This window comes from Anas platyrhynchos, chromosome 4, assembly GCF_047663525.1.
Source record: "Anas platyrhynchos isolate ZD024472 breed Pekin duck chromosome 4, IASCAAS_PekinDuck_T2T, whole genome shotgun sequence".
NCBI lineage: Eukaryota > Metazoa > Chordata > Aves > Anseriformes > Anatidae > Anas > Anas platyrhynchos.
The window spans coordinates 12,294,973-12,319,895 of NC_092590.1; the positions used below are offsets into that span (position 1 = coordinate 12,294,973).

Here is a 24,923-nt window from a genome sequence, read left to right on the forward strand (position 1 = left end):
TTGGACTTCTTAGGGTAACTTTAGCTTGCTTCCCATAGCACGCTACTGCCAGCAACTCCTTGGCACTCCTTTTCTGTCTCCCAGTTCTCAGCCTACCTGGAAAGGTCACTATTTAAGTCAATGCAAATTACTTTTCTATTAAAATTTTCACAGTACTAAATACCTTTTAAAGATTAAAATGTATTAGAAGTTCTGCATTTGTTTCTATTTTTCTACATTTAGTATTCAAAATCTCAGCGTTATACTACTTCCTCTGTGATATTTTCCTAATACAGAAAAATATTTAGATAGAGAACATATAAAGTCGATGGAGCAAATCTTAAATAATTGCTACTGACTGCCATTACTAGTACTGCAAGGAAACCTGAGGGAATTCATAGGTTTACTTTGAGCAGTTTAATATATTATTTTTCATAAACCTTTACTTCTGAAAATGGAACCAAATTATGCATGTGTCTCTATTCTCCAAAGAGATCTGTATTTTGCATTACTGTAACCTGCTAGGATAAGAACACGTGAATGTCATTCCCCACAGAATAATATAAGAAGACTGAAGCAAATCTGAGCAGAAGAAGAGTTAAACATTGCCAAAAAATATCCACAAAGAACACCTCCTCATTCATCAGCTCAGACATTAACCCTCATTTATATAACTTTAAATAAAAGTTATAACCTGGAAACGGGGGGTTGTAGGTATAACACTCATTGTACTAGCATTACAGATAAAACTGGCTCACACTGACAGTGTTTCCCCTTTTGAAAAATAATTCTGTCTGTACTTCAGCTTCTTGTTGCCAATGACCTGGGCTGTGAAAAACAGCAGTAAGGGAGCAGAAAAAAAAAAAGGCTCTGACTTTCTTTTTGGGTTTAGTTTCAGATGTTTGGCAGTGGGATTTACTTCCATGCTCTGTAGATCAGAGGCAAAATTGCTATTTGATTTCTTTCTTCTCTACCTCTTCTCTGTCACCCAGGAGTTCACCTTTATTCAGTAACAGAAGGAAAGATGGACTAGGGGGAGCAGAAATCAGCTCAGTCAAAACTCTGTCTTTTGTTTCTCAAGACACATCAGGATTATTTGTGGTTGAGGACAGAACGCTGCACTTTGTTGGGATGCTGTAAGGCCAAAAAAAAAAAAAAGAAAAGATAAAATCTGATGATTTCAAAAAGTTTAAACAAAAGATCATTTGGGGTGGGAAACTTCTGCGTCTGATCAATTGAGCTGTCAATTGTTGTGCATGTCTCTGTATTTTTAAAACAAGCCTCCAGTTCCTATCTCAGTCCCTTTGCTCTGACAGAAGTGCCGCCTTCAAGTCAAAACCTTTTTGCCTGTTCTCATGCACTGCATAGATGCTGACAGACATACTTGTGAACAGACACGTTAAGTGTATAGAAACGGTGAGATATATTATGGGGAGGTGCTGAAAATGAAACTCAAAGCTCTGGCATTTCCTTCAGAAGGGATAAAACAACATAGAGATCTTAGCGAGCATTATTGTGGTGAAAGAGCCCCACAGTACGGCTGTGTGAAAGACCTTAGACAAATAATCCCTGTTCAGTTAAATTTAGATGAAGGCCCCTCGCTTTGGTAAGACCATTTTCTCATTCCTGAATAGACTGAGATTTTAGTGTTTAATAAACGTGTTTATAACAGTCTTCAAATTATTTAGCAGATCATCAAGACACTGGGAGGTCTTTCCAAAGGTATTTAGATGCACGTATCAAACCCTCGATCTCCCAAGTGAGCATGAATGTCTTTGCATGGGCAGAGATGGAAGATTATTTCTCTTCTTCGTGCTAGATCAATGTGTGTACTTCAGGTGTAAATAAAAGTTAAATTTCTGCATTGCTTAAACAAGTGGCTAGATTGAATTGTGTGTAAATTACTCCTGCTCTGTTTTCTTCCATCCACTAAACAGTAAATCATCTTGGTTACTCTTCCCAGTGAGATTAACAAAAGGAGCTAATCCTGATTAGGCCTAACTTTGTCTGAATCACTTTTATGTTCACCCTGGAAAAACAGGTCACGAAAGTTAATCCATCTTGTAAAAACATTTAAAACCAAAAAAACCATTAGACAAAGGACCAGTCATATGCCCAGTCACCTGACACAAGCCACACACCCATCCTTAACAAGAACTTAAGCACTGACCACCTCTTCAATATTCTTTCTTTCCTCTCTTTTATTCAAGTTCCTTAACAAAAAGCTAGCGATGCATCCCTGCATTTGAATTAGAGTAATTCAAAATGAATTTTGCTGAAGAGTTTTAATATAAATGTCTAAAATGGGGGCAACACCCTGTCAAAGGAAGCCTATGAGTCTTTCTGTAGAAAGTGAAGAGGGAAAATGTATGAGAAAAAGCCTTCCAGGAGAGCAGGCAGTCTATAAAAGCGAGAAGTTCTATATAACAGTAAGAGAGGCTTAAAGTTGAGCCAAGAGAGACCAGGTTTTACTCCCCTTCGGGCCTGACCAAACGTGATACTTGGCTGCTCACAAACCAGCTGGACAAGGAAACCACGTGCTGACGGTTTGGGTATCACCAAAATTAAGGTTCCAGTCTTATTATGAGATCACTCTCCCAGAGGGAAGAATTTTCTTAGATCATCCAGAAGCGCTTCACTGCTAATGGCCAGGCAAGCCAAATTGCTGGCTTGCTTCTTTTCTTCTATAAATATGCCTCAGCACACCTGAATTGTATAGCAGAAATAATAAAATTCAAAATCCTGCTGCTAAACTTACTGCTTATAACAAAAATAACACTGCAGCAATTATTTTTTTTTTTTTCAGATTACAGAAGACCTGTTTTGGGCCATTTTCCAGGATGAAGCAACAGCTGTCTTTGCCAATCTCCTTGCAGGCAAAGAAAATTTTCAAGATGAATTGTTCTGACAGAAAGCAGATTTTTTTTTTTTTTTTTTTTTTGCTTTGCTTTGTCAGTGTTGCTTCTCCTAGAGTCAACTTTCTAATTCTAAAGACACTTGCAAATATGAATTAATTACAGGTTTGATGAAATGCATACCTGTTATTCGTAGAGATCAGGAGTGGTACACTTAAGGAAGGAAGGAAGGAAGGAAGGAAAGAAGGATGGGAAAGGAGAGAGACCTTTGCATCCTTAAAGTCTATGAAATTAATTTCCCACTTCTCAAATTAGTCTCATGTGGGGCAATCTCTAACTTCCTTCTGTGGTTTGAAGCACAGTGTAAGGAAAGCGCAGCTGTAAACTGGGCTTTGGCAGAGGTTGATGGCCCCAAACCAGCAACCTTTGCAGGAGGGGAGCTTCCAATTAACTGATGAAGCAAAGAAGCAGAGATAGGTGGGTGCCCTTGTAAAACTCACGCTGCTCAAGATGTTGTCCTTTTTAATTAGGATATTTAACAGACGAATATATGGCCAAGAACCAGAATTGCCTGTTCTGGTTTAAGAATAAGCTCTCCACCCAAACAAAGTATTAACATGTCACTCTGTATAATAAATACATGACTTACTATACAAAGAAGTATAGTTGAATGGCTTTGGCCTTGTCTAGAACTAATTTATTTTAAGTCTATATATAACAAGTTCCTCTGACAATGAATTGTGTAACGTCTAGGAGACAAAAAACGGCACACTTTGTTAGCTACAGAAAGACAGGTGGACCGACAGAAACTTCCACTTAGTGCTTTGTTGGCTGCCTGCCACGGTTTGAATGGGGGCAATTATGAAAAAATTGAACACATGACTTTAATAAGCTTCAATATGGATTGCTGTCTGGTAAAAACAGAGCTTTACAATAAGTTACTCTGGGTCTACTCTTTGCTACTGGGAACAAATGTGTTGTTTCAGACGTCAATCACATATTCTTTGGATTATTTGAAAAGGTTAGCGAGAATAGTGACATGTGAAATTGGGGGTGACAGGAAGCAGGTACAGGGGATGGCAGCCCGGGGGGGGGGGGAGAACCTCGCCGAGCAGAGCGGGACACGATGCGGCTGCAGCGCCTGGCAGGCACGGCTCTGCTACGGAGGCAGCTGCCGGTACCGAAAGCAGAATCATGAACACCGAGCAGACCACGAGCAGCAGCAGGCCCAGCACCCCCACACAAACCCTTGCCATCGCCCAGCAGTGGGTCAGTTTCTTCCCCATCTCCCAGCCCCACACTCCCCAGGTCCAGCTCCCTCCCCTGCCTTCTGCTGGCAGCACTGAGCCCATCCATCCTGCCTATACTGCTAATAAGGTCTCAGGTCAGCTCTGCACAGCTCCACACATGTTTTTTACTCTGTGTATACAGGTAGTCATTCAAATTTAACACCTGGCATAACCATTTATTAACAAAGACATGCCCAAATTCTTCACTCTGAGGGTGGCGAGGCACTGGCACAGGTTGCCCAGAGAAGCTGTGGATGCCCCATTGGAGCTAGATGGTCCTTAAAGGTCCCTTCCAACCCAAATCATCCTGTGATTCTATGTTAAATGGATATATCTAGTAGTACAGCTTAAGAATGAAGGATCTATTTCCAGTCCCTTATCACCTGGAACAAGACAAACTATTTATCTCCTTTCCAAAAACAAAACCAACCAACCAAACAAAAAGAAAACAGAAAATGCTGTTTCACTTGATGAGAAATTCTAAAGAATTACATCACCTTGGTAGTGGAAAATAATAGGAACACGACTCATTTTCAGTGACTTTCTCCTTGAGTGGGACCACAGGACCAGAAACACTCAGGAAACTCAGCTATGGTAGCATCAAGAACCATTCCTCCTGCTGCAAGCTTGCAATTTCTCAACACCCGTTGCTTCTGCCTATCCTTTTCTTGCCTGTTGCAGCCATCCTCCTTCACATGTGCTTGAGACAAGCTGTGCACGTGCACCACACACTTTCATATCTCCAAGTTTCAAGTTCATAAACTGTGTGATTTACAATAATCATACAAATTCAAAGGAACTATTGTTATCATTTGGCTGCAGTCAAGCAGTGCTGCAAATTATTTTTTATTTTCTTCAGCCTGACCCCAAGCTCCCTTATATATAAAAACTGCAGCAATTACTGACAACAGTAACAATGCACATTGATGACAGCTCCATCTGAGACACTTCTGACATACCAGAAACTCAGCAAGAACAAGTCCAAAGAATAAGCAGTAATAATCTGCCACACAAATACAACACAGAGAACAACTGACTCAATCAATAACCTGCAGCAATAGACAGTGGGTCACAGACTAAATCAAGCCATCAATATAATATTGTATGAGAAAGCAGTTACTATCTCAGGAAGCATCGATAGGCTGCTCTGTGTAAGACTGGACAAACAAGCCTCCTGCTCAAGGCTGGAAAAGCGTCTTCAGGAGCAGCATCTTCCTTTGGGCAGCATCGCTCAAGGAGGACAGCAACTTGTGAAAAAAGTCCAGAGCAACAAGCCCCATCACAAATGGGAAAACAATGAACTGTGAGAAAAGACTAAAATGACGGGGCTTGTTTAGTCTAGAGACAAGGGCCAAGCTCTGAAGTAAGGAAAAGGTCTTTATGAAGCAAGATGAAACATGTTTTTATTCCACATGCAATAGCACAGGATGAGAACTAACAGCTGAAGTTACACAACGGAGATCTCAGACATTCTCAAAGTGAGGTTTTATTTGTAAGCGTAACTAAGAATGGGAACAGATTGTCTACAGAGGTACCAGAATCAATGCCTGCTCCCATTTTAAAATATGTTTAGACAAATATGTCAGAAATAGTTTAACTACAGTTGTACCTGCCTTCAGGTACAGGGACATAGCAGACAACTCAAACTCCCTTCCAGACTCACCTTCTGTCAGTCTGTATAAGTTTACCCAAAACTGCAAAGTCAAGACTCATCCACGCCTTCTAATTTTCAGAGCATCAACACTTCTTATATACTTTCACCTTTCTATTTCAAAACATTTTAAATTCTAATCTGACCTACTGAACAAAAGAGAAAATAATCTAAAAATAAAATGTTTCAAAATAATATTTACAAAATATGTATCGGGATGACTCTAGTAGTTAGCTCTCCGCCAAACCAAAAGGTCCTTCCTCCACAGAGCTCTAATCAAGAAAACTCGTGTTGCCGTTACTGTGTAGACATTAGAAAGTAAGACTTTGGATCAAATACAGGATCAGTCTTGTTGACAGTCTGATATCATGACTGTTGTCACCAGAGAGAAGAAAAGAAAAAAGAAAAAGACAGTTGCTGTTGTAGAAATGCTAAGACACTCAGGGGATACAGTTTTTTGAAGAGACACAGAAGCTTTGGAAATAATGAGACTACAGCATTTTCTCTTCCTTAACTCTGGAGAGTCACAATTTGCAGCAAGCTCTGGGCTAAATTAAAATATTTTGTTTTTATTACACACTGAACCTGATTTTGCAGCACATTTCTTTGGTCACGATAGCTTAATATCAGAGGACCAATGCAACATTAAAAACCACACTGTGGCTCTATCGATGTTTTCTAATCTCCGCTGAGATTATTTTTAATAAGGGCAAGAAAGCATCTTTTTCGAGTAAAATAATCCATAACACATTTGTCTCCAGACCTTTAATTATTTAATGCAATTTAACTATGGAGATGCTCAGTTCCATCTATATAATCATTGTTATTTTGTTCTTGGTTTTCCAAAAGACTGATCAATAGCTTGAAAGAAAGACTGACTTAATTTAAATATATATATATATATAGAGAGAGAGAGAGAGAACTTTCAAAGGACTCAAAATGAAGTTACAACAAACAACATAATTTTGGGGTTTTGCCCACATTCAACATACATAATTTTTGCAAGTGGTAGCTTCTGCCAGTTGGGACTTGGCTGTCTGAACAGTAACATTTTCCTTTCTAAAGCTCTTTCTTTACGCACTGCTGGAGAGCTTTGCCTTTACCATAGAATTGCCACGTATGCACACACAAGTGAGTTGTTAATTTATAGGGAAAGGTGGACAGCAATATTTTCAGCCTAGAGCCAATGTAGACAATAAATAGTCAACGAAACAATGGCCGGGCACAAGAAAGAAGATGGAGAGCATGTTAAAAAGAGTCAGCTCTGCTGGACTGAAACTGCCAAGTGACACCATTGCTTTACTAACAATAATACTATATACGTGTAGTGTAGATCTGTAACAGGCAAAAGAATGTTTTCAAAAAAGGGAAGAAAAATGCTCTTTGAAAGAGTTTCTTCATGTCTGTTCTCAGGGGTTTAAGGAAACAGACAACACGCACTTGCAGAAATCTCTTGAATTTCTTTACAGTATGTGCGCAGGACGTTTCCAAAGAGGCAGCTCCAGACACTGGAACGTGCTGCACAGCAAGGCCGTTGCACTCATCATCCTGCCTCGGGAAGCACACACAGGTGTTTGGAAGGAATGCTCCCTGAAACCTGCCTTTTTGTTATTATTGTTTTGGAGCCTTTCTGAAAAGAGAGCCCTGACAACAGGGCTGAGCTTTGTTTGGAGAACGCAATCCTCGTTCTCCCAGCTGCTGACAGGAAAAGGCCTAAGTGAAAAATTCCTTTCTCAGAGTCAGGGGATGAAAGTTGGTAGAGAAGAGCAAATATCTTCCCTGTGCTGCAAAGTTAAAACACCTGACAGCTGACTGTTAACAACAGCAGAAATACTTTTTTTTTTTTTTTTTCCATACACAACATATAGCACAGCAACAACAACAAAAAAATCTCTGCCAGGTGGTATTAGGTATTATAGGGATACAAAAAATATCCGCATAATAACCTGATCCTGTGAAACAGAGGTCCTCCCTCCTACAGAAATTTATTGTGTAGAGGATGCTACGCCTGTAACCCACGCAGTGACTCATAACTCAAGACCAACCAGGCATATGCCATTCTGGTGCTATGCTGGGCATCATTTTAAACATTTCCCCAAAAACCAAAAACCTACAGAGCTTGGATGCATGCACTGCCATGACCTTTGCTTTCCATTAGTCCTACACCACTGACAGTATGAGTGCAAGGAAAAGACTTGCAAAAGTGTATCATATAGTTTGATTTTTTCCTTAACAGATGCACGCAAACCTAGAGACTGACAAATATCTTTAAATATTATAGGCTTGTAATAAAAATAATTTAAAACAGGCCAAAAAAACAAACAAACAAAAAAACAAACAAACAAACAAACAAACCACTGCAGGTGAAACTGATAAGCCTGACAAGGAACAGAAGTGAGCCGAGAAACCAGAGCACTGGAAACTATATAAACTTGCTCGAAGGAGGGGAATGGGCTGTGGACAACCAAGTGGGAAAGGGAGGAGCTGGGTGAGAAGGGGAAAAATTTGTCATGCTTCTGTGCAGGTTGGTGTGGTGCTGAGGTTTGCTGAATCACATCGCTCTGCTGTAGAAAATCTGCAAGGCCCTGGTAAAACATCCTGTCTCTTCCCAGAACGAGAGAGAGAGATTCGTGACCTATTATTTGTGCCACTTACTCTGTTCACTCAAGGGAAAAGTTGCGTGCAGTGGATGGGCTTGGGTGTCGTGCTGCATCATGCTTTGGCACAATGGGTCTATGCACTACATGATGGGACTGCTGTTTTCAATTTGCTTCTTTTGAGAGTCCAAACTACAAATAAAACCATGTTATACTACAAGAACACTTTAAAAAATCACCAGCTGAAACACCCACCCACACAGGAGATGCTATAGTAACAGTCTTGCAAGTTTGTTTCATAAGGGATAAATATTCTTGCCTGCAGAATCTTTTTTTTTTTTTTTCAGAAATGTATAAGGTAATGAACACAAGTAGCAAAAAAAGGAAAGAAAAATAATAATAATAAAAGAATGACTTCAGAGCAATGCAGCTAAGTGCCTTGCAGTGTCCTGTTTCCTCCAGCACTACTTGGGTGTGAAACCAGCAGAACTATTCAAGCCACCCTTTGCTCACATGACGTCCAGTTCTTTGCTCCAATTTTCTGCATGCTCAACCTAAAAACCCTGGGTCAAATCAGCAAATATCACAAGTACTGCCAACATCAGGAAGGCTTTATTTTAGCTTCAGTAAGTTCCAAAGGATCGAGACCTCAGACCAAGCACAAGGTAGAATGATGGTGTGATCCTGCAAGTGGCTTCAGCCAACATAGGAGCACGCTGCCATTGAAGGAGAAAGCCCACTCAAAAATTGATTTTCCTTCTGTTGTGGTGAAGCAGTTTTGCAATCACATCACCGATCTGCTTCACCACGTGGTTACCTAAGCACTGGAGAGGGAACAACACCGGGGAGGGATACCCTGCTGCTAGCGTGCCAAGTGAGGCTGCTTTATCTCGACTGGGAAACCACAGCCTTGGTGTTTGCTTCTAACCTGAGCTGTCCTCTGCCTCTACACTCCATCTGCAACGTGGGGTACAGATACCTCTTTGTCTGCCAGGGGGGATTTGTGAAACTGAAGTTAATGAACATTCAGATACCATAATGATGGGTGTCTCATGAAAAAAATGCGAGGAAATTAATAATTACAGCCTGAGCGGGGCTTGAATAGCATGCAGTAAATAAGGCGATAGTCACACGTTGAACAATGCAAGGAAAACAAAATACTGAATAGGGGCTCATTAAGCGAGTGCTGCCCATCTTTGGGGCTGAACAAAGCAGGGGTCCAGTGGAAAAGCTAATCTGTTATCATGTAATTAAAGACTGCATAGTAATGCATACGCACAGAGGTCAAACAAAGGTTGCATGCAACATAAACACAGACATTTTGAATACAACTCTACTAATGGTATTTTCATGCCTTTTTTTTTTTTTTTTTTTTTTTTTTCTTTCTGGTGTAACAGTACATACTTTGAATACAAAGCTTACTGGGTAGCACTTGCTGACTTGCCATTGTTTTAGCTCCATGAGCTGTCTTTCTAAATGCCATGTTGTTCACCTTATACGTTTGGGTGCGTTAAGGGTTTGGTCAAATTCTTTGGTCCAGATCAGGCAGGAGACCAACTTAAGACCAGTCTGGAGTACTGAGCTAATGATACACACCTTTTCTCCACTACACCCCTCCCATTGTCCTTCTGATAAGGCCAGAACATGGTTGCCTTCACAAGTGGCTATGAGACCAGGAAATGACAAAACCCTTTTCCATTTTGTGATGAAAATTTGTTCAATGTGATTTTACATTATGCTGCACTGAAAAAAAAAACAACGATGGGCATGTAACATGAAACAAGCTCGTAGTCTAAATGGGCTGCCATAGGGCTACACAAATTTGAAAAGCCATTTAGTCCAGCATGCAGAATAGAAACAGTCTGTTGCTGTTTATATATCTCTATCTACACATATTTCTATGGCCTTTGTCACCAGTGGAGACAGCTGCTCCCAATTACTGTCTCTCGTAAACAGCTCTGTGGAGTCAGATTGTATTATTATTTTCCGTTTTGCAGGAGAGAAGGTGAAACAAGAGAGCAGACCGGATTCACAAAGGTATCTTTGTGCCTCTCACTGAAATCATCTGAATTTGATTCAACCAAAGAATGCCTATGGATCTAGATCTGCAAAACGGATGTCCATCTAAGTGGCATTACATTACTGAGCTGCAGAAAGAACCTAAGATTTCGAAATCCCAATCTGATTTTATATCTCTAAAAGGTCATTAGTAGACTGAACAATAAATTGCATATTCATAAAATCTGGCTGCATCATTTCCTTTGATAAGGTCCTCTCTTCTATTACTACCAACACGGAACATTAAAAACGCAAGAGAGATATGGAGAGGAAAACTAAAGAGATTTTTTGATTCCAAATGGTTGCTGTGATGGGTTTGATGCCGCATTCACATGCCATTTGTAACTCTACTCCCCAAAAAAACATTGTCCACACACTAGAAACAAAGCACATTGACAAATATGGAGAATATCAAAAGCATCAATGCTTCCATGCAGTAATAATAATAATAATAATAATAATAATAATAATAATAATAATAATAATAAACCTTGTAATTTTAGCCAACAGTTTCAGAGGTACAAATTGTCGTAAATCTTTTAGATCTATACAATATAATAAGATTTACACAACATCTTTAGTGAGCTCTTCAAATCCATTTTGATGTCAAGTATAGGAGTTAAACCTAACTACAGGATCACAGAGCTCCTCTAGCTCTTCAAGTCAGGTACAGAAGATGTTTGCTCACTAGCAGAAACATGCAGTTTGGAGGGAAGGGAGAGCAGGACACCAGTCACGGGAATTTTCTCACCAATTCCTGTTTTCTCCAGTTGTCAACAAGCTTCCAATGGCAAGTATGCAGCCCTTCTCCAATGCAGTGCCCATCTAAAAACTGTCCACCAAAAATCATGAAGTAGCTTTCCAGAAACAACGTCGTGTTTATCCTAGGATGTAAAAACCTAAAGGTGCAAGTATTTGTCTTTAGTGGATGCTGGCGTCCGAGGTTGTAAACCTAAGGATTACATCCCCTCCTAGCTCTCCAAACACATAGGAGAAACTACAAACAAGTTTCTTACAGAACTTGCGGAAAAATAGGAGCATCTTCACCTTTTAAAAACAGTGTGTTTTAGAAACAGATTTTCCCTTCTTTTTACATCAGCTCGGCCGTTATTTCTTTTACCTAAAATAAACGTAAAGTCATGTATTTGTTACAAAAGCAACATATCGTTAAGCTGATGTGAACACATTTTGGGTGGTGGAGTGACAGGTTAGCGCACAAGCATGCTTAAGGGAAATGTGCTTGGCAGACGCTTCCTGGGACTGGAAGAAACTTGGTCACAAAGGTTAGGTTTTTATATAAACGACTGTCCAGGCACTTTATGTGCTTCCATAACTTAGTGCCATTTCATTTTATTGGTTTATGAGGTTTAGTTTGTTCTTCTTTGGTGGTATTATTTTGTTACTAAACAAAATGTACATGACCCAAGTGCGTGTCTGTAGAGCTCCGAAGAGACTAGCTCTTTTTCCACCCAAAGTTCTAAGTGATTTATGGAAAAGTTACAACATTATATTAAAAAATAAATAAAAAATCCTATAGTACGATGACAGTAGATAGTCCCTCTTGAATCCTCCCCAGTTCTTATAAAACACTTCAACTCCCTCTGGCCTGGAGAAAAGTCGGTTTGCGTCAGTTTAAGGCAAGCTTCAAAAAACTGCAAACTTTAAAATTTGCTGCAAACTTTAAAAAAAATTGCTGCAGATCAGGACCACATTATTTCCAGTGGAAGTACTCCACTCACAGAATTTATTCCCCTTATTTCTTTTGATTGCTCTTTATCTTTCTTCCTTCCAGTGACAAAAACACCCTTCTCAAACACCTTTTGTTTGTAACATTTCCACCTCCACAGACAGCTGTATCTTTATATATATATATATATTTATTTTGTTGTTGTTGTTGTTGGCTTGCCATTTCTTCCTTTAATTCATAAACATCTTAACGAGTTTTGAGACCACAATCCAAATTTCACACCATACTCCTTATTTTACTTCAAACAGGATGAAAGATTTTAAAAGACACTTGTGTTTAAATTAATGAACACAACACCTAATTCTTATCAATGCCTATAAATACCTGAAGAAAAGGTGCAAAGAAGATGGAGCCAGGCTCTTTTCAGTGGTGCCCAGTGCCAGGACAGAAGGCAGTGGGCTCAGACTGGAGCACAAGAGGTTCCCTGTGAACACCAGGCAGCACTTCTGTGCTGTGTGGATAACCAAGCACTGGCACAGGTTGCCAGAGAGGTTGTGGAGTCTCCTCCTTGGAGATTTTCAAAAGCCATCTGGACGTGGTCCTGAGCATCCTGCTCTGGGTGGCCCTGCTTGAGCCGGGGTTTGGACCAGATGGACCCCAGAGGTTCCTTTCCAGCCTCATTTCTTCTCTGGCTCTGTGACATTCACATCAGAAAATCTCAAGTGTCTATCCCTATCTGCAGTAAGAAACCTCTCTAAATGTCCTTTATTGCAGCTATAGCCAGAGTTTTTCCTGACACCCACCCCACCTCCATTTTATTCTTAATAACAACAGATTTGGACAAAATCAGGTATAAAATTTAAAAAAAAAAAAAAATCATAATTATGGAAGATTATTTTTTTTTAACCTTCCTTCTTTTTACTGATGCCTCCTGGCACATAAACTGGAAGATAAATAGAAAGCAACAAAATTCATAAACCTAAGTACACCTTCAGGCAGCTACTGACAACCAAACTCTTAAGAGAACATGAAGAAAAGTACATTTAACAAATAGTGGCATTTATGAGACCTTCCAGGTCTTTCAAAACTGATCAGAAATAATGCTCCTGAAGCCTGAATTTATTCACGAAACTGAAGGCATTAGTGACAGATTCAGATGAAGGCAATGTTATTTCTTCATCTATAGCTGTATTTTCAGCTGGTGGCTTCCCACAGGCAGTTCTCATTCAACAAAATCTATTTGGTGATCCATATTCAAATAAAATATATTTAGCTTCTTAAACAGAAATATCGAGTTCTCATGTCACAACAGAAAGGTTAGTATAACGTGATATTGATTTACTCAAGAGGCATTGGGATTTAAGACTAGAAAAATGGAGCTGAGTTCAGCTTCCAACTGCTAACCTGCTCTGAAAGAATAAATCAGAGCATGTCCCAGGAGCACCTTGGGTTGCCCCATGAAGGTGGGACACAACAAATTTATCTACGAGAGGGGAGTACCTCAGGAACAGCCCTTTTCATCAACCCGATGTCAAATACTTCTATTCTGCACAATGATCCTGCACAATCTATGCTGACACATTTTAGTTGGTGAATAAGAGCTTCAGATACCACACAATAAGTAGCATCTATTTGGGCAGGAGGAAACAAGACAAACTGTGATAAAGCCAGCAGTGAGGAAAAAGACCACCCCATGTTCATGCCTCCCTTTTATTTCTGATAAAAGTGCCTTACCAAAAGGAAATAACGTTGGCTTACATACACCATTGCAGTATGTATTGGTCTGGGAAGCGCAGGAATTGCTTTTATCCTCATACTTCACACCACATATTTAAACATATATTTAATTTGATTGCAGCTTATGTCAACATGGAATTGGCTTACTAATCATTACACTTCAGAATGTGATCTCTGTGCTTCTTTTTTAAAGGAAAATTCTAGCTGGTTGCTGTAAAAGTTCAGCCTGTAACAAAGTTAGCACAGCTCACACAAATCATGGCAACTTCTGCACAGAGTGAACCTGCACACCAGCAAATTGTGCATTTTGAGTTTCTTCAGTTCTGATTCTGATTTGCTAGGGTTCCCTACAGTTTAATCTTTAGTCACTTACTTTTCTCATATGGACATTTAGAAAGTAATAATAAAAGGGAGGAATCAATACTACTCCTGCTTTATCTTTTTAATAAGCTAAGTCACATATGTAAAAATTATCTTATTGCTTGGGCTGACCAGACAGAGAGACATAGGACAGAGCCATCCATTAAAAGCCGTAGATGATACCTAACCCAGGTAAAGAAAGAAACTAAACCCATTTGTTTCTGAAACTACGTACCACATGCTGAATTTCCCAATGCTACTGCATAGTCACCAAGACACACTGTGGCTGGCAAGAACAAGAAATTTGCTAGAAACCTTCTGCAAATGAAACCCAGCTGCTTAAGCACAATCCCAGATGTCTCTTACACTGTGTGGCTTTGATAGATTAAATTGAGCATAAGAAAGAGATGAAATATTTATGAAAATTAAATTTGCAGGATGCATGTCAGTAAGCCTGAAAAACACTTTTTCGAATGAAGACAGGAAACCACATTTTTCACCCAACCAGGTTAGGGTAGGTTACAGCAGCGGTATTCACATGAGCTTCTGAGATGCTTATGTTTCCTGTAGACTGCTCAGCTTTTATTCAAACCACTCATTCCAGAAACAGCGACCACAAACCCTGGCTCGGACACTGGTGTATCAAGCATTTATAAACAACGTACATAAACGAAATACTATGTTTTGCTCATTATCCACCAAAAGGTTTCATATTTTGAAGGCTGGGAAAGAGCTCAGATCACATACAGTGTTCTGTGTAACAACACTGTGCCCTGGACACAGAATATTGCTGGAATGAAAACATCCTCATTAAACATTTAAGGGAATATTTTCAGATATTTAAGCAAATTAATATAGTCTGAAAGAGACACTTTCACACTATTTGTTCATCAAAACTTCACATTTTCCTTGTACTGGCTTCCTAAGAAGAATTGTGAAAGAAAAACTCAATCTGGTGAAAGAGTCACAGCAACAGAAAAATGAATTAAGATAATGTTTAGAAGCTATAGAAGCACAAAATACCCCCCCCCCCCCCTTTTTCCAGTGATACACATCTTGCATGAAACCCCCCAAACCAGCAAACATCTCCCTGCATGGTCCAGATCTTGCCTGTCCCAGCAGATCTGTTACCACAATAGCACGTGCTACCAGTGAGTAGGATGAGGTTTTCATTTCCTAGCCATTCCTACCTTTCATCACTTTGGAAGCAAATATCTTAGAGAGGGTGGTGCTCTCTTTCACATGCTCTTCTCTCTCCTTTTGGGGTTGAGAAGCCCGGAAGAGGATTTTAGGGAGTTAATCCTTCTGATAGTTTAGCACTCAATTATTTCAAAATCCTGCTCAGTACAAATACCCATTCACATCAGGAATTGTGACTTAGTGCAAACAGATGTGGTCTTCTTAGCAAAGCAAAACCAATACACAACAGTAACATTTTTTTCTGTGGATTAATAATAACAGAGCTGTGGTTCTCTGTGTTGCTCACTGAGTATGAGACCCCTGGCTTCAGCAAACCAGAGACAAATCCAACTCTTCCTGCTTTCCTTGTGCTACTTGAATACCTCCTGCCAACATTACAAGGACACAGGATGAGCCACAACACTGGAAACATCCCAAAAGGGATCTGCAATTTACCTGAAGAAGCACAGCACGCAATGCTTCCCAAACTCTCTTTCGAAAGAGTAGCACAAATATTCTATTTTCTTTTCATGGGATGTTTATACACTAGGAAGTGAGGATCTTTTATGTGCTAAGCTAATTTAAGGCCAGATTTCAGCAGAGGAACGATGAGTTCTACTTGCATTAACACAGTGTCTGAAGCAACAGTCTAAAAATCTGCTGATAGAAAATATTAGGCAGTATCTTCTTACTGTCAGTTTGCAGCATAAAATACTGAAAAATAGGAGAGTTGCAAAGAGAAGTTTGTAGACTGATAGGACTGACTTTCTTTTAATCCCTGGTCTTGATAAGCAAAATGATATGCCAGTGCTATTATTTTTTTCAAAGAGTTAAGCCTCCACGTCTGCCAGGTACTCAAGGAAGAGAGCAGTCCTGACAGTCTCAAAAGGACCTTCTCCATTTAAAATCCTGTAGGTGTTTGGAGGGACCTGCTGGGCAAACACTTTATGGTTACTTTGGTTAATAAATGACACATCTTGTTTTGGTCCACTTAAATATTCTGCATCCTAGCTACGAATCTGGGACAAATGGCATCCAAAAATTGTAAGAGGGAAGCGTTTGCCAAACTGCAAAACAAGCCTGGCCTTCAATCCCAGTATCTTTGTCAAGGCCAGATAGCTGAGGACCAGACGCTCCGGAACTGATAAACTCCTGTTCAGAACAAGTGGGTGCAAAGTATGCTGTGTGTGTCCTGGGTTGAACCGCAGCTCCTCGGAACACAAGGAAAGAGGGGAAAAAAGGAAGGAAGACCCAAATACTGCTATCTTCCCTGCAGGTGTGATGCTGAAGAGATCGGATTTCGAGTGTCTGCGATGCTCACCACAGGTCACTTTTATTGCTGATTAATAGCGAGAGATTAATAGCTGGGGATACCACATAATAGCCGCAGTAAAAAACTCCTGAGCACACTGTCATGGTTATGCATTTAACAGCTGTGTTCATACTCGCAGTGCATTTTGCCATATGGCAACCGGGATCAGCTTACACTTAAAAAAATGACTTTAGATGCGTGCTAAGCAACGGTACTGCACCCCTACCCCTAAAGCAATGCAGCCTTCACGCTGCATCCTTCAGCTTTGCACCAACCAAATGACAGCTCGTATCTTCCAAGCACAAAAAGAAATTTAGCTGCAAGGTTTGGAGCATTAAGAGCCCACGGATGAGCACCAAATATTGCAGTCGGGAGGCAGCAGCCTGGCTCTTTGCCAGGTGACAACTAGACCAGCAGGTGAACACGATTTTTTTTTTTTTTTTTTTGGATTAAACTGAAGTGCAGTGCTGCCTGCTAAATCCCTTGAGCAGCGAACTGTGTGACAAGTAATTACGCCGAGGAATTTTGTTACATCAGGTTTATGTATTCACCAGATTGCAGCTATAATTAACAGTTGTGACTACTCAGAGTCCCTGTGGCTCTGGATCTGCTGATTGTAAAGGCTGATGTGTCACTCTGCGCGCCGCATGAGGCTGAAGCACACCAACAGAGAGCACTACAGGCATAAGCATCATCCTGCTTGTCTAAGAAACATCAGGCTCCTGCACAGTTTTCTCCAACTTTCTCTCCCCATTTTTCCATAGACACTACCCTCTTGCATTCAGAAAGGTTTCCCTATGGTTTCCTTTTAGCAGTTTAGGGCCAGCCTGTGACCCGCTGGGCAGATGCTTGTCTGCACCAAGGACAGTACGGGACAGTGGAGAGGATCCTGTGTACATCCAAAAGGGAAAAATGAGGGGACCAGGACTCCACCCATGTAAAGCTCCATTTTTACAGTATCTTAAGGCTTGCACATTATCCCACATACAGAATTGATTCAGCTATGCAATGCCACAAGGAAGTGATTTGCCCAAAACTCAGCTTCCCCTGCTGCATTTATCTTTTTTCGGATCAGATTATAATTTTTATTTTTTTTGATCAAACCGTAATCTTTGTTCAGATTATGGGGCAGAAGAGACTTTTCCAAAATAATAATAATAATTTTTTAAAAAGCTGTTTTGGCAAGGGGAGCTCTCGTCACCTGTTTCCTCAATACCACAACCTTCCCATTCGCATCATTAAGCTTAGTAAGCACTTTTTCTCAATCCTGAATACAAGATCTGTGGTTCCATCTGACCTTCCTCCATTGGTAGGGTGACCCTTTGGCCTCAAGTTTAGGAAAAAAAAAAAAAAAAAAGATTAAATCCAGCCAAAAATACCCAACAAACATCTAGAAGTTAAACAAGATTAGTAATTGCTGACATAGGTAAAACAAATGAAGTCACAGGTTTGGGGTGGGAAAGGAGCTCTCTCCATCCAAAGATGGGGCAGTGACTTGTCACCAAAACGGAAGGATGTAGCATCAAGCAGATTTCAGCAGGGGGTTGCCCTGGGTGGTCTTACGTCATGTTTCCACTAATGATTTAGGCATTGGAAGCAGGTTTGCTTACAGAAACTTCAGTGACTACTGGGCTGAAAAGAACTGGAGGATAGTTCTCAAGAAATTGGACAAGCGAGCAGAAAAACCTGGTGTGCCATTCAGCCAGGATAGCATAACACGCAGGCAGTATAACGTAACATGTGCACATGCGATGGCACAAATAAAGAAACAATTTGCCAAACGACCCTCTGCTGAAAAAGGATATGCAAATTACCAAGGCTTACAAGCTGGACACAAGGAAATGATGTCAGGCCACCGTGAAAAAGGCAAACACTGCGCTGGGGCACGCAAAAAGAGACACAGCCCAACAAGCAACCCTCCTGTTCTTGCCAGCCCCGAGGCAGTGCAAGATCCTGTGGTCCTGCATGTGTAGGTTTCCCTGTTTCCCTACACCCAGCGGAGATACCAACATCAGCTGCAGTTCTACCCTCAGTGCGGAACCACCAGCATCTCCACGGGTTATTTCCAGACAAAAGGTAGGCTCCACAGCCTAATCATCTCCCTACCGTGACCACCTTGTGCGGAAACAGGAACTTCGAAGGGAAGGAGTGGAGGCATCTGCTAAGCAAATTGAAGTTAGAATTAATGCTGCTTTAGAAAACCTTGCACTTGGCCTGAGGCATGGACTGAATTACTTAAAGGACCTCTTAATTTGATTTTAAGCATGCTTTTCATAACAATTGGCCTTGAAACTGCCTAGAGCAATGGGACTCTGACCCATAACCCAAATGGCAGGAGGAAGCCAAGTGTTACAGCCATGTGAATGAAAAATAAATAAATACATTAGCAATATCATTTAACAGCACAAAGTTTTGCAAGTTTTTTTTTTTTCCAGGGTTTTATCTCCTAAAATTATCTGAAAGCATGCAGCTTCAGTTGCTATCACTTTGCCTCTCTTTCATTGCTGAGAGGACTTGTGGCCAGCATCTACCCCCCTGTCCAGCCCCTAGGAGGAGGGCATGGAGCTGGTGAGAGCACTGCAGGAGGAAACCTCGCTGTCTCCCCAGCACCAGCCCCTCTCTGCAGAGCCATGCTGGCAAACAAGAAGCATGCAGTCCTCGGAAAGGCAAAAATCCCTGTGCTGAACAGGCCTCTGGTTACATTTTCAAAAGTTTGTACAAGAGCTCAAAAATCCAAGTCAAGATTTGACTCCTGACTGATGGCAAGTTGGGAGCACATTTCCAATGCAAACTGAGCTCCTGAGCAGCTGGATTTCAAACCCTGCTCTTGGGAATCTCCTACTGACACTTGCAGCTACAGTGTTGGTAAGACATAACATAAAGGATCTTGTCTTTTGGAGTAACCATTGAATGCTGATCTGTGCATTGAGAATTTGGCAGAGATGCAAAAATCTTAGTTTCTTCCAGGCAGGAGGAGAAGTTTTCTGTGCACATCCTCCAGCAACTCACTGCATTTCTTTTACAGATCTTCACCATGCCCTCACAGATGCTCGTATGTCAGAATACATCTGACTGCCTTCAGGGTCAGGCATCACACTGAGATTCCTGGTGTCTTTAAGAGCACATATTTCATATATATACATATATATGTGTGTGCATGGCGTGGATAACTCTAAGAAGCCACTTGTTTGTCAAGGGATGACATGAAAAAAACTGTCAGACCACTTACCCACCAAAATTTTAAAAGGGAATGGAGAAGCTAATAAAACTCATAAACGTTTATGGCCAGCTCCTGGTTTCGGGGGAGCTGTGCACAGCCCCAGCTGCACTCCCCGCTTCGGCAGCAGAGGGTGCTGACGGAGTAGCGAGGGGTCCCTGCAAGAACATCCAGTGCCCCTCAGGTGGGACAGCAATTGGGTCACTCAGCCAGTACCACTTAGGATGAACAGAAGCAGGGAGGGGGTTTCCAGTAGGTTTGAAATATCACTGAGAGCTTGCACGATCCGCTCATGCTGTGCAGAACAGGGCAGTGTGCTCACTGCCGCGCCTCCTACACAAGCTTCAGGAGTGGAGGCTGAAAATGGGTGAGACACTCAGTCAAGAATCAGCCACAGAACATCACTCTCAGTGGTTAAAGAACTGAAAATCAACCAAGGATGGCAGGTTTGAACCCGAATGTCACCACTGACGCTCAGTACAGACTCCTGCAGCCCCGAATCCTGCTCCCAGCAGATCCTGGAGCCCAGCTGCTCCCACGGCCACCCTGGCTGCTTCCTCCCACAGGGAAGCCTGCTGGACAGATGGGCTGCACCGGGGCACTGCGGGTTCATGTCGTATCAGGAAGCCAGAGTAAAGTCATCTGAAGCACCAGCAAAGCTCATGCTGGATACTGAAGGATTGTAGGTGAGGTCACAGAAAGTTTAACTGTTTAGCAAATGCAGCTGACTAATTAACGGAGGGAAAAAAAAAAAAAAAAAAAAAAAAAAAAAAACCTACTTGCTTGTACATTTTCCTTTTCAGATGCAATACGCAGCTTAACTGCTTCCTGATGAAAACATCCAAGCCAAGCCATCAAACGTCTCATTAAATTATGTGTGACTTTTTGAAAGATGCTACTTTTAACAAAAAAAAAAAAAAGTCTCTTCAAAGAGCAGTTTACTCCTCCCAGCGAACGTGTACGTGAATGAAGCACACCTCTATCAGCAGTTTGCAAAGCACAGAAAACATACCATCTCGGAGGCTGCCGAGTGAACTTGTTTCCAAAGGTGGCTGCTGTAAATACGTTCATACGAGTTCAGTCTCCAGAATAAAGCCGCTATGATTGCGCCGTCAATCAAAATCCCGCCTTATTACCGTCTGTTTACTGCTAAGAAGTGCCCCCTTTTCCTACTAGCTAAGTCAATTTTTTTTTTGCTTCCCGATGGGTAAATATGGCATTCTCGGTCATAATTAGCGTGATGCTTTCCTGCCCGGACGGCAGCGCGAACAAGTTGGCTCTTCCCACTGCACACAACGCCTGTTGGTCTTACAGCCCGTCCTCCAGGAGCGAAGCGAACAAAAAAAGAACCCCGGCTGCTGACAGAGGTGACGAGAGAAACTTTTCCCGAGCTTTCCGCGGGAAGATTCAATTCCTAGCTTCCCCCTCCCTGCACCCCCACGGCCCCAAGGGACCCCCCCCCGACCCCGCACCTACCTGCAGCCTCACGCCGGGGAAGCCCCGGCCCCGTCGCGATCGGGGGTCGCGACTGTGCTGCTGCGCCGGGGCTCTGGGCAGCCGGGAGGGAGGAGGAGGAGGAGGAGGAGGAGGGAGAAAAGGAGGAGGAGGAGGAGGGCGAGGCAGCCTCTCGGCGGCTCTGCCCCGGGCGGCGGAGCGAGGACCCGCTCAGGCGCTGCCATCCATCCGCGCAGCGCCGCCGGAGCCCCCGCGCCCCTCGCGTTGCCTCGGGAAAATTGAGTTTTCAGTCTCTCAGCTCTTGCTGTGAAAGAGCCCGCAGTGTGACCCAGCTCCTCACCCCGCAACGAGTGTTCGCAGCAGCACAGGGATGTGCCCCAGGCTCCCCAGCAAAAGGCACGTGGTGTCCCAAAACACCGCACGCAGCACTACGACCTACGATGGGGCGGATGGATGGGCACGCTAGGATAGACACTGCCACCGAGCAAAAAGGAGCAGGGACATTACTCACTTGACATTTGCAAATGAACTCCATACCGATATGTAGTAATTGTTAACAAAAACACTCATTTTTGCTCTAAATGGATGAGAATAGTAGATTTTTTCACTTGTTTTTTACTATGCATGCTCAGCTTGGTACTGGTGCCATGCTCCCGTAGCTACCGGGAGCCTGGCAGCCAAATTCTGGGGGAGATCCGCATCCTGGATGATGCTCAGCAAAATGGAACTAACCTCTCGCAGCAGCTGCCTGTCACTTGTCATGCAATGTGTAGTAATAGCAAGGCAAAACTCAACTTTATGTAACTAAGGGTTATCTGCCCGAAGTGTTCATCAGCCTTGCCCAGCCGTTGTGAGCATGGCGAGCATTACTCTTGCCTTCTGAGTGATGTGGGGTATTCATTATCTCTTTCCTCATCCTCTCGTTTAAAACTCCATTGCTGGGTTGATTGATACACCGTTTGGCATTTACAAACGTACATCTCTATGCACAGAAACGGAATACATCATTTACTGGAATATAATTTTTCTGTCTCTTGTGTTTTCATTAGAATACGTAGCAATAAGTCAACATGTTAGTATCTAACCTATTTATTTTCTAATAGGAGTCCTATTACAGATTTGCTCCACAGCTGGTATCAATTTTCATCAGAAAAATTATCTTAGAGTTCATATTTAATGTAAATGCTGCGTTCAAAAAAAGAATGCCTGATGTGTCCTTCCCAAGCTCCCATGTAAGCACAACAAAACCCTTAGAGCAATGTCTTAGCATGTGATAGCACCATTTAAAATGGTGATGACACCATCTATTACTAAAACAAAAAATCCCCAACTGCTTCATGCCATACATCTTTCATCAAAAGCTACAGAGCAGATCTTTCTGCATACACCTAGCGTAGGATGCCACTCCTTCAGCTTATCAACCTTATATTATCAACCTTTCAGACTGCAAGATGCACCAATATAATTATTTCGATATTATCATAGAATTATTATTATATTACACCCGGGATAGATACCACAAAGCCCAGTTGTGAATATAAATGACTGGATAAATTCAGAGCTGCAAATGTCTGAATTTGGAAGGCTGTCATTAGAAGTATGGGGAATCTAACCAGGATGCTTTTAGGATGGTACAAAAAAAGCAGGCTAATGCAAACCTAAGCGTTTAAAAATCAGTATTTGATTCAAGTTTGTATCTGTCCAGAGAACTAAGTAACAAGAGTGCAGCAGTGAGGTCAAAGCTTTTGATAGAAAGAGCCTCAAACACATCTGTAAAGCTGAACCATGGCTGAGAAGCTGAAGCCAACATGTGTTGGGACAGCCAGGGTTAACTGGCCTGTTCCACTGAAGGAAATCAGAGATCTGGAAGGAGGAATACAAAAATTAACAGAAGTACAGCACCTCTTAGAAGCAACTGGCTTTCGTCAAGCTCTTTTTCAGCACTACCACCAGTGCCTAATAGATATTTGCTCAGGTGCTGATGGCAGGAGGACTCTTTCAGACAGTCAATGATGTATTTGCTTAAATTACATTTCATTGCATATTCATACAAGATACATGGCTATCAAGTTGCATTTCTCCTTGGGGCAGTGGTCAAAAAGAAAGAATAAATTACTTTAAGTTATGTCTTGATTGCTTTTGAGAAAAAAAAAAAAAAAAGAGAGAGAGAGAGAGAAAAATATGTGTGTTTGAGGCACAGTAGTCATGGATAGGAGGACACACGAGGTTTCCCTCCCATCCAAAACTCGAGTGTTTCTGACATTAACGGGTATAATACTGCCACACTCAGCTGAGCAACGATGTGGTACCTCAGTTATGGGAAGCAAAGGAAAGAGAGGGACTGCAGAGAGACATTTTGCTCATGTTCTTCTGATGCCTTCAGAGCTCAAGGTGTGAGCTGCAACTAAGCAATGTTTTTTATTGTACATTTATAACAAGGGGCAGAGTAATTCTGTTGGTATTAGAGCACAAAGCAATATAAATAAATAAATGAGGCAAGCAATAATGTGTTATAATTACAAGACTTTTAGACGGGCTGTTAGTGTTCATGGAGCTTCCCCTCAGTCCTGGGGAATAATTCAGCATTATAACATTTATTCTTTGCATAGGATACAAGCAAAAGTACTGCAAATTATTGTACTGATAGGGATGTTGTATTTCCAAAACTGGAAGGAAAAATTTCAAGATATCATAAATGTGGAAAAGATATTCCCACATCATAGGGGGTGACATCATTGTTTCCATAGTTGTTAATGTCATCAATGATGTAACTGTATCTTTGATTTCTTCCTGCTAATTATGCTATTTTTTTAATATATTCTGTGTTCTGCAAAAGCTCTTTGCCCATTAAAATACTTTTCTAAGCCAAAGCACAAATAAAGTCTAAATTAACAACATTTCACTGCTGTTGCTTCCCTCCCCCCCCCCAGTTCAGACAACAATCCAGCATTTAAACTACAGTAAGTAATAGCCACAAATGGAAGGCTCTCCCTTCATATGAAACCTGCTTACTGATGCTTTCTTCACAAAAGCTGGCAGAAATAAGTTCTTTAAGACACTATTCGCTAATATTTTCACTTGCTTTGTGCTGAAACATAGCATCCCTATTCACAGAGCACAAACTCAAAAAGAACAAAAAGATTCTTTCACTCTACTTTGAAAAATTGGGGCATTCAAACCCAGGGGTAGGACGACAACAAAAGCCCTGACATGCTTAGAAATCTCTGAAAAGACTCTTAAAAAGATGCTGGAGAAGCGAGTTGAACATCTTTTGCCCAAGTTTCTTCCCTCCCATTCCACTTGCGGGGCACTCCACGATGCTGGGCAGCAGCAGCCCCAGTGTGCGGGGACACCATCGCCTTGCAAACAGCCCCCATCCCCCTGTGGTGTGGCTCAAGGAGTCCTGTAGTATTCCAGGCACGTTTTCTCTCCTGGTTACTTTTTTTTTTTTTTTTTTTTTTTTGTGGTGATGTTTTTTTGTTTTGTTTTGCAGAGATCTGCCAAAGTTTGCCCTCTGCTCTGTCACCTCCCCCCAGTTTGGAAAGGG

At 41.6% G+C, this 24,923-nt stretch overlaps 1 protein-coding gene across 7 annotated transcripts in view; it reads right to left on the reverse strand.

The window, feature by feature from the left end:
• Window positions 1-24,923, reverse strand: part of BMPR1B (bone morphogenetic protein receptor type 1B) — a 257,236-nt gene that overhangs the window by 59,194 nt on the left and 173,119 nt on the right. Inside the window, exon 1 of one of the 7 annotated variants that reach the window (XM_027456187.3) lies at window positions 21,398-21,638. The exons of the other annotated variants lie outside the window; for them this stretch is intronic. The gene's annotated coding sequence lies outside the window, so the exon portion shown is untranslated. Of the gene's footprint in view, window positions 1-21,397; window positions 21,639-24,923 lie in introns of those variants that run through there. 7 annotated transcript variants of the gene reach the window in all.